General features: G+C 48.0%; 1 long non-coding RNA gene across 1 annotated transcript; it reads right to left on the reverse strand.

The window, feature by feature from the left end:
- Positions 1-8,510: 8,510 nt before the first annotated feature.
- LOC140592616 (uncharacterized) lies at positions 8,511-9,250 on the reverse strand. Its single transcript, XR_011992981.1, has 3 exons — positions 8,853-9,250; positions 8,668-8,745; positions 8,511-8,579 (listed from the first exon to the last, which is right to left on the reverse strand). It is a non-coding gene; the product is annotated as an uncharacterized lncRNA (long non-coding RNA).
- Positions 9,251-14,261: the final 5,011 nt, after the last annotated feature.

Here is a 14,261-nt window from a genome sequence, read left to right on the forward strand (position 1 = left end):
AAATCTGCACCCGAGACTCAAATGGGCCCCATGTGGGCCAGCCCAGAAAACCCAAATGGGTTCGGTATGGGTTATTGCTGGGCCCCACATGGGCCACATTACCTGGGCACAATGTAGGGCCAGCCCATATGGGCAAAGTTGTGGGATTTATCTGGGGCTCATCTGGGTTACATTACCTGGGCACAATGTGGGCCAGCCCATATGGGCAAAGATGTGGGATTTATCTGGGCCCCACAGGGGCCACATTACCTGGACACAATGTGGGCCAGCCCATATGGGCAAAGATGTGGGATTTATCTGGGCCCCACATGGGCCACATTACCTGGACACAATGTGGGCCAGCCCATATGGGCAAAGATGTGGGATTTATCTGGGATATGCAAAATCAACAGTTTGCAAGTCTGATTGCATGTTTTTGATTACACAGTTAAAATTACAAATTTTGCATTTTGCATACTCAAAGAACATATTACGTTTTACAAGAGAAAGTAATCCAGAAAATGTTGTAAGTGTTTTCACAATCCTGCTAATTTAAACTGTGGCATCCATAGTACAGTAGCTGGTATTTGGAATAATCGCTATAAAAAGATCCTACTGGATTATATTAAGATTATTTACACATGGTAACTAAATTAAATTGAGCAAACAGTGATAAGCTATGTAAACTGTAAAATAACTTAAACTGTGGCTGAACCAAAAGTAAAGAAGCAGATAGGCCTAAAATCAGTTTTATGCAATATTTTAGGGCTGAAAGATTTGGGGAAAATATCGAATCGTGATTTTTCTGACAGACATTGCGATTACGATTTGATTTGCGATATAATTTTTTATGTCAAGCTTCAGTTGAATATTCAGTGTGTAGTAAATTTAAAACATATGTTGCAGCATTACCACATGAGATACCATCAAAATATTAACTGGTCTATATTCTAATGCAAGGATGAGAATTTAAAGATGTGATGTGTTAAGTTAAATAATGTAATAACGTACAAATGCAGCAAAAAGAAAAACAATAACGGTCTTGCAGGTAATAACACTAGAACCACCTTTCCCACGCCAGTGAACAAGCAAGAACTGCTTCGGTGTATGCAGCCGTTTTGTTTGCGCTAATGTGTTATTAGTGTTAATAACAGCAGCGAATCTAACACTCGAAAAGCTGCAATGTTCATAACAGAGTGGCTGTTCAGTCCTGAAACTATAAAGCTGGAAATTTTTGAAACGTAGTATGCATTTTATTAAATGTCGAATAGACGTAGTTTATTGGTGGTCATGTTGGTCTACGTTCCCGCTTTTTAACAACTGTGTAAGGTTATTTTTTATACAAATCAATTCAGGGGAAACAAAATTTAAAATTAAATTTAAATAAATTCAAATTTTATTTATCACGTACACAGTCATATACAATATGATATGCAGTGAAATGCTTGGACGACTGCCCGTAACCTTAAAGTAAGAGACGAGTAATAAGAAATAGAATAATAATTAAAAAAAAAGAGATTAGTAATATGAAATAAATATGAAAAAGAAAATAGAAGGTAAATTTGACTAAGAGAGAATAAAATATCTGTACAAATACAAAATATACAATATAAGAAAAATATAAAAAATCTTTGTGTGGGAATGAAGTGAATATAAATAGAACATAGAAATGTCTAGGGGGTGTGCAAATATGCCTGAAACAGTGCAAGAAGCATATGTGTGGATGTGCAAAATGGATCAGTACTAATGTACTAATTTAGAGACCGTATCGCCTGCGGGAAGAAGCTCCTCCTCAGTCTTTCTGTATTGGTCTTCAGGGAGCGGAATCGCTTTCCAGACCTCAACAGAGAGAACAGTCCATTGCTGGGGTGGCTGAGGTCCTTCACGATCTTCCTGGCTCTGGTCCAGCACCGCTTGCTGTAAATTGAGTGCAGGTCAGGGAGCTCTGTGCGGATGATCGCACCACCCTCTGTAGAGCTCGTCTGTCCTGCATGGTGCTGTTTCCGAACCAGGTCGTGATGTTTCCGGTCAGGATGCTCTCTATGGTGCAGGAGTAGAAATTCCTGAGCACTCTGGAGGGCAGTCTGAAGTCTCTCAAGCGTCTGAGGTGGAAGAGACGCTGTCGGGCCTTTTTCACCATGGTGCTGATGTGACAGGACCATGACAGGTCCTGCGTGATGTGGACACCGAGGTATCTGAAGCTGTCCACTCTCTCCCCTGGGCTCTTGTTGATGACGGGGGTTTGGTAGTTCCTCTCCTGCTTAAGATTTGTGTGTTCAGGGTTGCAAACTCTCAGGGGTTTGGGTAACACACTTTCAGACTCTCACGCAAGAAATCTTATGGCAAATCTGAATTATTCCATTAATTGTCATGCCCCGATCATCCGTTCCTCATTAACCCCATGTGGATTCCCCGTGTTTACCAGCTGTTCCCAATCATTGTCAATTAGTCCATTGTATTTAGTCCGCGTTTCCGTTTGTTTTCCCAGTCCGGTCATTGTTATGTCAGCCCATTTTGTTGCCTGATCCTTTTGTTGCTGCCTCTATTAAATCCCGTGTTTGCCCCGACTTTTGGCATCCAGCGCCCTTTTTTTACGTTCCGTGCGCCTTAAAGCGTGACAGAATGACCGGACTCGCTAAACACAGACCAGGCACTTCGCCAGCGCACCAGCTGTGGGAGGATCTACCCGGGGTTCCGAGGATGATCCCAGAGAACTATTCGTTCTGTGACCCCAGCCTGTACTGGCCGGATGCTGACCGGCGACTGAATCCGGCTCCCGGGGTGCCTGGATTCGCAGCGCCAGCGCGCAGAAGGAGAAGGAGACAAGGGAACAAACCGGAGGATGCATCAGACGCGCTCTTCATCTGGTCCGTCTCTGTTTCCGGTGCTTGCCCTGCTGCACGTTGGGAGAATCCCCTCCCGATTCTCAACCAGGCGGTGTTCACGGGTGACGTCACCGCCGCTTCGCCAGAGCGGACGCCCGAAGACTGTCCGCCCGCCGTTTCGCTGCCTAAGCCAGCAGCAGCTTGCCCCTTTTCTGGGACGCGCCTGGTCCGTTTGGGACTCCATCCCACATGTCCCCAAGTTCCCGAACCGGGCAGCGCCCCCTGTGGTCCCGGTGCCTGCGGCCGCTTCCCCTGTGGACCCAGTATCTGCGGCCGCTTCCCCTGTGGTTTCTGTGTCTGCGGCTGCGCACCCAGTGGTTCTCGTGTCTCCTGCTCCTGCAGCGCCCCCCGAGGCGCCCGTGTCTCCTGCTCCTGCGGCGCCCCCCGAGGCGCCCGTGTCTCCTGCAGCGCCCCCGTGGGCTCCGCCCACGCCCGAGGTCCCGGCCCTGACTCCGCCCACGCCTGATGTCCTGCCCTGGCTCCGCCCATGCCACGCCCGTCGGCTCCAGTCCCGGTGGCCGACGCGCCGACCCACGAGGGTCCAGTCCCCCCGGTCCCTGCTCCCTCGGCCTCAGTCCCCCCGGTCCCTGCTCCCTCGGCCTCAGTCCCCCCGGTCCCAGCTCCCTCAGTCCCCGAGGTGGTCCCTGACGACCTGACCCCCGCTCCTAGCTCCACAATGGAGTCAGAGGAGGAGATGGAGTGGGACCCCTCGGGGATCACCTTGACTGTGCCCGTGGACCCCTCCAGGGGGTCACCACCACCACGGGCGTTTCGTCAGGGTGGTTCACGGCCGGGTAGCCACCTCTCGGAAAGGAAGGGGGCACCGACGTCGTGGTAAACTCCCGAAGCCCCCCTTCCTCCCCCAGGGCACCTGGTCAGCCGGCCATGGCCCGACCGCCACCGTCTCCTCAACAGACTGCGGGTCACTCTCCCGCAGCTCTCCCCTCGGCTCCCTCCTCGCCATCTCCACCACCCCCTTTGCCTGCATCCTTGCCACCTCCAGCCCCTGTTCCTGTCCCGCAGAAACCTGCTTCCCCAGCATGCCCTACCTCACGCCCTCCGAGGGTCCCCTCTGCTCCCCATTGCCCTTAGCTTCCTTGCCCCCCTGTGTTTCACCGTCATTCCCCTTGAGTTCCTTTGTGCCCTCCATGTTTACTCCTCGTCCCTCTGTGCCTTTCCTCCCCTCTGCTGCCTTTGTGCCCCCTGTGGTTCCCCCTCGTCCCTCAGTGCCCTCTGGTCCCTTTCTGGCCCCCGTATTATCTCCCCATCCCTCTGTGCCTTCATCTTTGGTTGGTCCCTTTGTGCCTCCTGTGTCTCTTCCGTGTCCCTTGGTGCCCTTGTCCCCCTTTAGTTCCTTTGTGCCTCCTGTGTGTCCTTCCCGTCGTTTTGAGTCCAAGTCCCCTGCTAGTCCCTATGTGTCTCCTGTGCATGTGCCCCCTGGTGTGGTCCCTCCGTTGTCCCCTTTAGTGTCCCCGGGTCCCATGTTTCCTTTTTTGGTGCCCCTGTGTGTGTCTGCGCTCCCTGTGGTGTGTCGTCTGTTGTTCGAGTTGGTCTCTTTGTGCCAGTTTTGTGTGTCCATACTGTTACGTCCTGCTGCTGTTCGCTCCGCCCCCTCCACCAGGACCACTCAGCTCGACCCTTGCTCCGCCTCCCCGTCTGGACCCCGCCCACCTTTCCCCGCAAGCCGGCCGTCACTTCCGTCCGGCGGAAGTGAAAAGCCGGACAGAAAGTACCCTCGAGAGCTCTGCTCATTTTTGGATTGTGTTTTGGTTTGCTTATTTGAATGATTATTGTGTATGACGGTTTTTGGTTTCTCGGATTACGATTTCTCGCTTTGCCCTTCTCTGTACTTCTGCCCTGGTTTTGTTTGATTTCTGGTTTTCGATCTTTCGCCCGGTTTTTGGTTTACGACTTCGCGCGCCCCTCGGACTTTACGCTTTGGCTTGTATGTGTGTTTGTGTATGTGTCTGGTGCGTAGGGAGTGGTTGCCGTTTTGTTTTGATATACTTTGTGTCCACTAATTTGGTTAGGGAGTTAGGCATAGGTTTTGTTGTTTCTGTGTTCTTTGGTAGTTCAGTTAGATTTGGGTTTCGTTCGGTAGTTGGGGTTTTGTTTATTGTTTTGGCCTTTATCACTCCTGAAGCTCTTGCACCAGGTTTGCTGTTCTGTGTCTGTCTTGCGTGAATAAAATATAAAAAAAACTATAAAAATATCCCCTTTGTCCACGTGTGTTCCCTTGTACACCACACCCTGTGTTCCCCTTTCCCCATTCCCTTCCTCTGTTACACCCTAACCCCTAGACAGGGTCGTAACAGAATTGGGGGCTCGCCCGGGATCCCATTGTCTGGGAATTCACTGTTTTGCATCATCCCTCTGTGTTGTCACTCGGTTGCTGTGTGTTTTTCGGGTTTGCTTGGCGGTTTACCTGTGGTAGGGATAGTTTGTGTAACTAGGTTTAGTATGGCTACGTTCGACCTGCTTGAGTTTACGCTGCACCCCACAGCGGAACAATTTGAGGCTTGCAGGAAGTCTGACCTGGTAGCCATAGCGGGATTCTTCAACGTGGTGATCCCTGTCGGTGCCTCGAAGCAGGTGATTAAGCAGGTCCTGCAGGACGAGTTGGTTATGCAAGGAATCCTGCCAGAGCCTGGAGATCTCTCGGGTGTTGCACCTAGCCCAGCCCGGTCGCCTACGACGGCGGAAGCCGGAGGCCCGGTGCCAGGGCCTCGGATGGATCCCAAGAATCTCGGCTCGTCTAAGGAGGAGATCCTCCTCACAATTCGGCTGAGAGAAACCGAATTGGAGATTAAGAAGCAGGACTGCCAAGCCCAAATCTTACGAATTAGGGCTTTGGAGATGGAAGCAGAGCGGGACGCTGCCGTGCAAAGGGCGAGGGTAGGCCAGCCACAGCCTGTTCCTCCGCCGCGGAAGGTAAGCTCGCCCCTTGAAACTGCTCGCTCCACCGCTCGTGCCGGTGTAGGTTCGCCGGACGAGAACGTGCGTCCTAATCCTCAATCTCCACTGGGTTTAACTCGAACTCCTGAAAAGGAGAACATTGGATTTGACGTGAGTCGCCATATTGGACTCGTGCCCATATTTAGAGAAAATGAAGTGGATGCATATTTCCCCATCTTCGAGCGCATCGCGACCACTTTGAATTGGCCCAGGCACGTTTGGTCGCTTTTGCTTCAATGCAAACTCGTAGGGAAAGCTCAGGAGGTATGTTCGGCTCTTGGATTAGAACAGAGTCTAGATTATGATGTGGTGAAGGCCACTGTCTTAAGGGCTTATGAGTTAGTGCCCGAAGCATACCGGCAGAACTTTCGGAAACTTTGTAAATCCGCCCAGCAAACTCACGTGGAATTCGCTCGGGAGAAGCCACTCCTCTTTGATAAATGGTGTACCGCTAGTGGTGTGACTGACTTTGATCATCTTAAAGAGCTGCTTTTGTTAGAGGAGTTTAAAAACTGTGTACCTGATCGTGTGGTTATATACTTGAATGAGCAAAAGGTGACGTCTCTTGCGGAAGCCGCCACCCTCGCTGATGAATTCATACTGACCCATCGAACCGTGTTTGTTCCTACCCCTATGCCTCGTAAACTCCACCCTAGATCGGTGTCGACTCCTGAAACGGCTGTTTCTACCTCACGCGTAGAAACCAGGGAATGTTTCTATTGCCATGAAGTTGGTCATCTGATATCTGTTTGTCCTGCGCTTCGGCGCAAGAATACCCGTTCGGCTGTTAGGAAGGTAAATGTTGCTGATTGTGTTATTGATGTCTCGCCGCCAGCCCACTCTGTTGAACCTGCCTTCCAACCATTTGTGTTTTCTGGTTTTGTTTCGTTCGATGATGCCGATGTACATACCCCTGTAACCATTTTGCGGGACACTGGAGCTGCTCAGTCTTTTATACTGGATAATGTGTTGCCCTTTACTGACTCGACATACACTGGTTGTGATGTTCTTGTGCAAGGTATAGAGTTAGGAACGGTGAGAGTGCCTCTGCACCAAGTGTATTTGAAAACCGATGACTTCTGTGGTGTTGTTAAAGTGGCTGTTCGACCTCGTCTCCCTGTTTCGGGTGTTACGTTCATTTTGGGGAACGACATAGCGGGAGGAAAGGTAGTTCCACTACCCGAGGTAGCGTCAGAGCCAGGGTGCTGCTCTGACAACTTGGATGTTGAATATCCTGCTGTATTCCCCACTTGTGTTCTCACTCGGTCCCAGGCTCGGAAATTTGCAGACATTGAGCTGGCTGACACCTTTATGGCTGATCAGGAGATCACCATTTTGCCCCCGTGCTCTGGTCCAGAACCTGAACTAGAAGAACTTATTCCACCCCAAGCCACTGATAGCATGTGTACACGGGGAGAGTTAATCTCCGCTCAGGAAGCTGACCCCTCCCTGAAGGAGTGCTTTGATTCGGCCGTGGAGAAAGCAGACTTAGCAGACCACTCAGTAGCTTACTTCTTGGATCACAGTGTGCTAATGAGGAAGTGGACACCTCCTCAGAGTCCCAAGGAATGGGCTACGGTATTTCAGGTGGTTGTTCCATGTCCCCTTCGACCTCAAGTATTAGCCTTAGCTCACGATCACCCGTGTTCAGGTCACCTTGGAATTAGGAAGACGCTCGCCCGCATAACCAAGTGCTTCTATTGGCCAGGAATAAATTCAGACATAAAAAGATACTGTCGTTCGTGCCATGCCTGCCAAATAGTCGGAAAGCCGAACCAAATTATTCCCCCCGCTCCCCTGCGCCCAGTCCCAGCGATTGGGGAACCCTTCGAACATGTCTTTATTGATTGTGTGGGTCCATTACCCAAAACTCGTTCAGGGAATAGTTATCTCTCTACCCTAATGTGTGCCACCACCCGTTATCCCGAAGCAATACCTATGCGGAGCTTAAAAACAAAAGGGGTTGTGAAAGCGCTAGTTAAATTTTGTACCACCTTTGGTTTACCGAGATATGTACAGTCCGACCAAGGGTCGAACTTTACTTCTCGGTTGTTTTCGCAGGTATTACGTGAATTGAATATTAGACATCAGGTCTCCAGTGCTTATTACCCGGAGTCCCAGGGTGCCCTCGAGCGTTTTCACCAAACGTTTAAGACAATGTTGCGAACTTACTGTTCAGAGGCAGGAAAAGATTGGGATGAGGGAGTACCTTTGCTTTTATTCGCAATTCGGGATACAGTACAGGAATCCACTGGATTCAGTCCAGCTGAGCTTGTTTTTGGGCATACGCTACGTGGTCCCTTGAAGGTACTGCAAGAGCAGTGGTTGTCCCCGAATCCACCTCCTCAGACTAGGAATGTGTTAGGCTATGTTAAGTCTCTGCGTGAGCGCCTTGGTACAGTCAGGGACTTGGCCAAGCGCTCGTTAGGTTCGTCACAGGAGGTGATGAAAACTCGTTTCGATAAAACAGCTAGAGAACGGTCGTTCCAAGAGGGAGATCGCGTGTTAGTCCTTTTGCCCTTGCCTGGCTCGTCTCTTCAAGCCCGGTTTTCAGGTCCTTATAGTATACAGGAAAAAGTAAGTCCCACAAATTATATCATTGAGACCCCAAACCGCAAGCGGAAAACTCGCCTGTGTCATATAAACATGCTAAAACCTTACGTTGATCGTGCTGACCCCGCTCCTTCGCCAGCTTCTGTTTTGCTCCCCTCTGCTGTGGTTACTGTGCCGGTGCGCGAGTACTCGCCCGAACTCGATGAGCTGCACCTCGGGAGAAATTGTTTACCATGCGCTCGCCTACCAAATTCAGAAGCCCTTAAAGTCCTCGAGAAAAGGCTTGCTCACTTACCCAGAGCCGCCCAATCGGATATCCAGGCCCTAGTGCGCAAGTTTCCGTCGCTATTCTCCGACACCCCTTCGCAGACCCCTGTGTTAGAACATGACATTGATGTTGGAGATCATATCCCCATTAAACAGCACCCCTACCGCGTTAGTCCTCATAAGCGGGAGCTATTAAAGAAGGAGACTGATTACCTGCTGGAAACGGGTCTTGCCGTTCCTAGTTCCAGTCCCTGGAGTTCACCCTGTTTGCTTGTCCCAAAACCCGATGGTACGTCTCGTTTCTGCACCGACTATAGGAAAGTCAACGCGGTAACCAAACCCGACGCCTTTCCGCTTCCTAGAATGGAAGATTGTGTGGACCGCATTGGGTCCGCTCGGTTCGTAACCAAGCTCGACCTCCTGAAAGGATATTGGCAGGTACCGTTAACCCCTCGTGCTTCGGAGATCTCCGCCTTCGCCACCCCAGACACCTTCCTACAATACACGGTTATGTCCTTCGGATTACGTAATGCCCCAGCCACATTTCAGCGACTAATGAATATAGTACTCGGCGATGTTAGAAATTGTGAAGCTTACTTAGATGATGTGGTTGTCTACTCTGACTCGTGGGTACACCATATGACGGTGTTAGACCTAGTTTTTACTAGATTAAAGGAGGCTTTGTTAGTGTTAAACTTGGAGAAGTGTGAATTCGGACAGGGCACTGTCACTTACTTGGGTAAACTGGTGGGACACGGAACAGTCAAGCCTGTGGACGCAAAAGTCCAAGCTATTACGTCGTTCCCCATACCAAAGACAAAGAAAGACCTTCGACGCTTCCTGGGGATGGCGGGTTATTACCGCTGTTTCTGCCGAAATTTTTCGGATGTCGTTTCACCCCTAACCAATTTACTCCGTAAGGACGCCCAAGTGAATTGGTCTGCTGAATGCCAATCTGCTTTCGACTCGGTAAAATCTCTGCTTACTAGTTCCCCCGTGTTAGCTGCCCCTGACTTTGGAAAGCCTTTTAAATTGGAGGTAGACGCCAGCGGTACTGGAGCCGGGGCTGTCCTTCTACAAGAGGACGCCGCGGGTTTAGACCATCCGATTTCATATTGGTCAAAGAAATTCGTGAAGCACCAGTTGGGATACAGCACGATAGAGAAAGAGGCCCTCGCGATGTTACTCGCTTTGCAGCACTTCAAAGTGTACGTAGGTGATAGTCCCCAACCTGTGACCGTTTTTACCGATCACAACCCACTTGTGTTTTTAAACAAAATGTGTAATTCCAACCAACGACTAATGCGCTGGTCCCTCATTGTACAAGCGTTCAACTTACGGATTGTCCATAAGAAAGGTGCCAGTAACTTGGTGGCTGACGCCCTCTCACGTATGTGACCCTTTTTGTATATACTGGGGGTAATATACCCTGTTGCTAATTAACTGTGTTTTGTGGAACCTATGAGGTTCACACTTGTGGGGGGGGGTGTTACGTCCTGCTGCTGTTCGCTCCGCCCCCTCCACCAGGACCACTCAGCTCGACCCTTGCTCCGCCTCCCCGTCTGGACCCCGCCCACCTTTCCCCGCAAGCCGGCCGTCACTTCCGTCCGGCGGAAGTGAAAAGCCGGACAGATAGTACCCTCGAGAGCTCTGCTCATTTTTGGATTGTGTTTTGGTTTGCTTATTTGAATGATTATTGTGTATGACGGTTTTTGGTTTCTCGGATTACGATTTCTCGCTTTGCCCTTCTCTGTACTTCTGCCCTGGTTTTGTTTGATTTCTGGTTTTCGATCTTTCGCCCGGTTTTTGGTTTACGACTTCGCGCGCCCCTCGGACTTTACGCTTTGGCTTGTATGTGTGTTTGTGTATGTGTCTGGTGCGTAGGGAGTGGTTGCCGTTTTGTTTTGATATACTTTGTGTCCACTAATTTGGTTAGGGAGTTAGGCATAGGTTTTGTTGTTTCTGTGTTCTTTGGTAGTTCAGTTAGATTTGGGTTTCGTTCGGTAGTTGGGGTTTTGTTTATTGTTTTGGCCTTTATCACTCCTGAAGCTCTTGCACCAGGTTTGCTGTTCTGTGTCTGTCTTGCGTGAATAAAATATAAAAAAAACTATAAAAATATCCCCTTTGTCCACGTGTGTTCCCTTGTACACCACACCCTGTGTTCCCCTTTCCCCATTCCCTTCCTCTGTTACACCCTAACCCCTAGACAGGGTCGTAACAATACTGTTCCCTGTGCCACGTTGAGGTTGTTGTGTTTTTGTCTCCCCAGGTGCCGTCGTGTCCCCGGTCCTCCTGCTCCCCTTAGGCACGCCTGGAGTGCACGCCTTTGGGGGGGGGTCCTGTCATGCCCCGATCGTCCGCTCCTCTTGTGTGCCACGCCCCCTCATTAACCCCATGTGGATTCCCCGTGTTTACCAGCTGTTCCCCTTCTTTGTCAATTAGTCCATTGTATCACAGCTAAAAAGCCCAAGTTCTTAAAAACGAGAAAAAGCCATAATCAGTTTAACAGTTTATTTCAATTTAAAATAGAAAAAGCACGAGAAGCACCTCATCCGTCGAGCCTGCAGCATCGGGAAGGACTCCTTTCACCCCTCACATGCACTGTTCTCCCTCATGCCATCTGGCAGACGGTTCCGAAGCATCAAAACTCTAACTGCCAGACACTGCAGGAGCTTCTTCTCACAAGCAGTCAGAGCTCTAAACTCACTGCCACCACCAAAGAACTGATCAAATCACACACATGCTAAATCTCAGACAACTTTTTTTTTAACAAATTTTAGACATTGCACAATTTTACAAACTCTATAAATATGCACAATTCTAACTCCTGCTAAATATGCACAATTCTACCTCCTGCTAAAGTTGCTCATGCTTACATTGGTCATCTAATATTTTTGCACATTTTTTTGTGTTGTACTGTCTTGTTCTGATTTGTCTGTACAATATCCTGGAAGCTACTGTACAATGCACAGTCACTTTTGAAACGTCTTATGTCCTCCTGCTGTCCCTGTTTAATGTACAGAGATTTTTACAGTTTTTATAGGTATTTAATTTGTGTACAGTAATTTTTTATTTATTTTTTTAGCTCTCAAGGTACTTAAGTGTGTAATCTCTGTTTATATTTTTCTATATTCTATATTTCTATGCACCATGGGGATGGCTGGGTGAAACGGCATTTCGATGCACGATATACCATGTATATTGCTGTATTGACAATAAATCCCTCTTAAATCTTGAAAGTTTTTTATACCTTTAAACATTAACAAAAACAGTTAATGTCTTCAGTAGCTGAACCCCGTTCCCCCACTGCGACCATGCATTAGCTGTCTGGCATATCAAAACAAGTGAAACAATGCTAGACCGTATAATTTCAGTAATAGCTGGCTATGCTTTTACTGACATAAAATAGCGCATTTGCTTAAAATAACAAAACACAGCTAATGTTTTTACCATTTATAAACGCAATACCCTCTTTCATCTCTAGCCAGAAAATTTTGACGAGCCCCAGAGCACGGTTAAAATTACGCTGCTAAAAGTTTTATTATCCTTAAAACGCATTTAAACCAGTACATTAATAAACATCTGTGTAATGTTTCTGTCGCCGTCACTCTTAGTGTCTAGCACCACAAAACTTCATCCCAGGCTGCAAGTTAAACCAACGTCTTTATTCCTCCGACCTCCACATTCACATCCGGCTAATCCTATACGCACGTTACGTCACCCGTACGTGCCTCTCAGATATTACATCTCCCTTCTTAAAACAAATGACAATACCTGACAGTGCCATCTAACATACAAGGATTAGTAGAACATGTAACCAGTGGATGATATGGCAATTTCGTGGCATTTTGTATTGTAACATTAAGGGAGACGGACAGAACATTATAGGACATAACAAAGTTTCATTAATAATGAAACTAATGCTTATCTTACACAGCACTTCTCTAGAACTTCACAGGGATAGGCATTTAAGTTACACCTGGTGGGCTGGAACAAACAATTAAGGTGTAAAGTTCAGAGGTTGAGTATGTCTCTGGGTTTTATTACTCTGCCAGACCTGGTAGTGATGGTTTGAGAGGGGCTAGAGCCTATGGCTGTGCTCTCTGTTGTTTCGGGTTGCTTGGGTGGTGGTTCTGCAATATCAGGCGTGACCTTTTGGGTATCTGCCATTGAAACACTTTCTTTAGTTTCCAGTAAGTGGTGCCGATTACACCTGAGTGTAGAACCTCCATGCGTCTGCACATAATATGAACGTGGTGTAGGATCACGCAGGCCCCACAGCCAGTATTTTATGGCCGCTGAGGGAGTGAGTCGGCCATGCTAAGATCTCCCTCCGTACCTCTTTGACCCAGGGCCCCTCTCCAGGGAAGCCGAAGCCCGCATTCCAATGTTTATGGCCCTCAAACGGAGGACCCAGATAGTGGAAAGGGGGGGAGATCCTGCATCTCTCTGGAGTGGCACAAAGCTAAAATCATATGCCATCTATTGTGTATTTGACTGTGTGTTATCCTCACTATTATTTGGCATCATTACTGTAAACTTGGTGGATGTGTATGTGTCAGTCACCATTGTCTTCTATTCCTCTTATGAATGTCCCATTGTATCTTCACCACTTGGACAATTATATACATATATATATACATATATATATATATATTAATATGCACAGATAGGTAAACACTGGGGTTATCCAACCATGTGCTCACACCTCTCTCAGAGAATAGGGGAAATGAGTTTAAGTGGTGTAACCAAGTAGGTAGAAATGTTTGAGCACATAGTTATTTAGTTAATAGAACTAAGGAAGGCCCCCACCCCTCACCAAAAGGGGGGGGGGGGAAAGGGGTAGAAATGCGGTTGCTTATCTATGCCTTACAGTCGTAAATCAGAGATAGAGCTCTTTTTCTGCCTCCCTTTGTCTGAAAGAGACTATGCAATGTATGTGAAAACTTGTGTACTGAACCTTTTTTTAATAGCCCGATTTGCTACATTTTATAATTTGGCAATGTATAATCAACACTGTTCTTTTACTGAAGTAAAGAAAGTTACCCCAAGCCATCCTTAATTAGGACACACTGTATGCAATAGGGTACAGCTTCAGTAAAATATACCTGAACTTGTCACAGCTGTGAGATATGCCACCTAGCCATGTATTCTGTACATTGATGGCAATAATAAGCATGCACCTCATAAGAGGAATTATAAATTAATCAATGAAAATTAGCAAAGGTTTGGATCGAAGGTGGAATATCATGTTTGGTATCGATGTCATCCTAAATTATGTCCGAATGTGAATCCGGGGACGGATTATTACACAATTGAACCTATCCAAAGCTAAATTACTTAATTAAAATCAGCACAAAAGTTGGCCAGAGACCACCATAAATCTATGGGGACATTCGGGGAGCCTGCAACCGGCCCCTCAGATCCAGGTACCAATTCTCATTGGGTATGAGTTGGACCCTGGGTCATGAATATTCATGGGACCCATGGGGCATAAAAACCTCACACCCAGAGAATCAGAAAGGGAGGAGAAAACATCAAAAAGAAAAGAAGAAGAAAACGCGAAGCCTCCAATCCAAGACTGCGGGAGAAACTACGCGCGGAGAAGATTAAATCTACCAT

This window comes from Paramormyrops kingsleyae, chromosome 1 (assembly GCF_048594095.1).
Source record: "Paramormyrops kingsleyae isolate MSU_618 chromosome 1, PKINGS_0.4, whole genome shotgun sequence".
NCBI lineage: Eukaryota > Metazoa > Chordata > Actinopteri > Osteoglossiformes > Mormyridae > Paramormyrops > Paramormyrops kingsleyae.